The sequence below is a fragment of the Ursus maritimus genome, unplaced genomic scaffold (assembly GCF_017311325.1).
Source record: "Ursus maritimus isolate PB19 unplaced genomic scaffold, ASM1731132v1 scaffold_14, whole genome shotgun sequence".
Taxonomy (NCBI): Eukaryota; Metazoa; Chordata; class Mammalia; order Carnivora; family Ursidae; genus Ursus; species Ursus maritimus.
Window position 1 is genome coordinate 739,268 of NW_024423786.1, and position 3,785 is coordinate 743,052.

The following is a 3,785-nucleotide window of genomic DNA, read 5'->3' on the forward strand; positions in this document are numbered from 1 at the left end:
GCGGGGGGGGGGGGGGGGGGGGGCGGGGCTGGCAGCCCAGGGTGTGACTGCTTCTCCACCATCTTTCCCAAGTCCCCTCCACGCCCTGTCCCTGTCCCAGCATGGCAGTGTCTGGGCCTCTGAGTCACCATGCCTTCTGTCACTGAACTCTCAGTTCTGCCCAGGGACCCTGGAGACGCCTCTCCCAACACGCCACCCCGAGCTAGTCACGGCTTGTCCCTCTGGGTCTCTAGTGCTTCAGCTCCCACAGTCAGGGACTGGGGTCTCCTGCACCTCCCAACCCCTGGTGAGTCTGTGCTTTAATGAAACCTCCTTTTGCTGCAATTTGAGAGGGCTTTCAACAGGGAGCAGGGAGTATTATTACATTTGTCTTCAACCCACCATCTTAATGCAGAAGCCATTTTATTTTTTTCTTTATTTTTTAAATAATAATATATTTTTTAATTATGTTAGTCACCATACAGTACATCCCTGGTTCTTGATGTAAAGTTCGATGATTCATTAGTTGCGTATAACACGCAGTGCACCATGCAATACGTGCCCTCCTTACTACCCATCACCGGTCTATCCCATTCCCCCACCCCCTCCCCTCTGAAGCCCTCAGTTTGTTTCTCAGAGTCCATAGTCTCTCATGCTTCATTCCCCCTTCTGATTACCCCCCCTTTCTTTATCCCTTTCTTCTACCGATCTTCCTAGTTCTTATGTTCCATAGATGAGAGAAATCATATGATAGTTGTCTTTCTCTGCTTGACTTATTTCACTTAGCATTATCTCCTCCAGTGCCGTCCATGTTGCTGCAAATGTTGAGAAATCATTCTTTTTGATAGCTGAGTATTATTCCATTGTATATATGGACCACAACTTCTTAATCCAGTCATCTGTTGAAGGGCATCTCTGCTCCTTCCACGATTTAGCTATTGTGGACAATGCTGCTATGAACATTGGGGTGCATATGGCCGTTCTCTTCACTACGTCTGTATCTTTAGGGTAAATACCCAGTAGTGCAATGGCTGGGTCATAGAGTAGCTCAATTTTTAACTTTTTAAGGGAACTCCACACTGTTTTCCAGAGTGGCTGTACCAACTTGCATTCCCACCAACAATGTAGGAGGGATCCCCTTTCTCCACATCCTCTCCAGCAATTGTTGTTTCTTGCCTTGTCAATTGTTGCCATTCTAACTGGCATAAGGTGGTATCTCAGTGTGGTTTTGATTTGAATTTCCCTGATGGCTAATGATTTTGAACATTTTTTCATGTGTCTGTTAGCCATTTGTACGTCTTCATTGGAAAAGTGTCTGTTCATATCTTCTGCCCATTTTTTGATTTGTTTATTTGTTTCTTGTGTATTGAGTTAGAGCCTTTTATTTTTATGCTGATATCTTTTCTTTGGTACTTTGGCTATTATAATTACTTTCTGTTTAAGGGGCGCCTGGGTGGCGCAGTCATTAAGCGTCTGCCTTCGGCTCAGGGCGTGATCCCAGCGTTCTGGAATCGAGTCCCACATCAGGCTCCTCCACTAGGAGCCTGCTTCTTCTTCTCCCACTCCCTCTGCTTGTGTTCCCCCTCTCGCTGGCTGTCCCTCTCTGTCAAATAAATAAATAAAATCTTTTTTAAAAATTACTTTCTGTTTAAGGCAAATAAGACTGGTTTCTATTTGTAGTGATAATGTGAAGTTTCCTTTTAAAAGACATATAATTAAGTATATATTTATTAAACATGAGTTGATTTATGAAGATGTTATTGAGTAAATAGTACAAGTGAAAAAAGACTAGAGCAAAAGTCATGAGTGACGGAAATTCAGAAAACACAGGGCTTAATGAATTTCAAGATTTCTTGTATTTCTGAAATTCAATTATTTTTTTTAATGATTAGGAAAGAAAAAAACATACCTAAAACTGAATCTTTAAATTTGGTTGCTTTAAAAAACTCACACCATCACTTTAAGAGACAGAGGAAAGCATTTGACAAAATCCAACCCTCCTTAGTGGTAAAATCTCTCCGTGAACTAGGGATAGAAGGAAATTTCTCAAACCAATAAAGGGCAGCTACGAGAAACCTACAGTTGACAAAATACTTTATGGCGAGAGACTGCATGATTTCCCCTGAAGACCAGGAAGGATGTCTGCCCTCACTACTCTTATTCAGCTATACCAGAGGTTCTAGCCAGTGCAATGGGGGAGCAAAAAAGAAATCCAGATGGGAAAAGAAGTAAAAACATCTTTATCTGCTGACAACATGATTCTGTAAGCAGAAAGTCCTAAAGAACCTATCAGAAAAACCTACGGAACTAATAAACCAGTTCAGCAAGGTTTCAGAAGACAAGATTAATTTTTAAAAAATCAATGGTACCTCTATACACTAGCAATGAGCAATCCAGAAATGAAATTAAGCAAAAATGCCATTCACAAGAATATCAAAAAGAATAAAATATTTGGGACTGAATTTAACCAAAGAAGCACAAGACTTACACCCTGAAAACTACAAAACACTGCTGAGAGAAAGTAAAGAGGTCTTTATAAATCCCATGTTTATGGATCCTAAGACTTTATTTCTAAGATGGAATTACTCTCCAAAGTGATCCGTAAATTCAACACCATCCCTATCAAAATCCCGCAGCAGCCTTAAAAAAATTTTTTTTTCAGAAACTGATAAGCTGATCCTAAAATATATATAGAAATGCAAAGGATACAAAACAATCTTGAAAAAGAAGAACAAAATTGTAGGACTCACACTTCCTACTTTCAAAATTCCTACAAAGCTACGATTATCCAGACTGTGTGGTGTTGGCATAAGAAGAGATGTACCGAACAATAGAAGAGAAGGAGAGCCCTTCTGTACTTACATTTACGACTAATTGGTTTTTGACAAAGGTGCCAGGCAATTCAATGGGTGAAAGGTAGTCTTTTCAACACATGGTGCTGGAAAAACTGGATATCTACAGGCCAAAAGATGAATTTAGACGCTTACTTCACATCGTACACAAAAATTAAAAACAGATCATGCACTTAAATATAAGAGCTAAAACTATAAAAATTCTAGAAAAAAAACAGGAGAATAATTTTCATTATTCTGGGTTAGGCACAGTTCTTACATGAGATTCTAAAATCATAAGCCATAAGAGGAGTGATTGATAGATAAGAGACTTCATCAAAATCACACGTTTGCACTTTCAAAGACATCATCATGAAGAGGAAAAGACAAGCCACAAACTGGGAGGAAATATTTTCAAATCACATATATGCTAAGTGACTAGTATCCAGAATATATAAGGAACTCTTACAACCCAATCATAGGAAAACAACCCAATTACAAAATGGACAAAAGATTTGAATAGATATTTTATCAAAGAAGGTATATGATTGGCTAAAAAGCACAGGAAAAGAGTCTCAGTATTGTTAGTCATTGGGAGACTGTAAATTAAAACCTCAACAAGACACCACTTTGCCCCCACTAGATGGCTTTAATAATTATTGGCAAGGATGTGGACAAACCAGACACGTCATAATTGCTAGCAGGAGCGTAACTGGTCCAGCCACTTTGAAAAACAGTTTGGCAGTTTCTTAGAAAGTTGAACATAAACTGACCATGTGACCGGCAATTCCTTTCCTCATTTCTTTCAAGAGAAATGGAAACACAGGTGCCCATGAGGACTAGTGCGTGAATGTTCATAGCAGCCTTATTGATAGTAGCCAAAAAATGGAGATAGCCCGGTGTCTGTCTGCTGGCAAGTGGATAAATAAAATGTGGTCGAGCCAGACAATGGAATATTACTCGGCCATAAAAAGG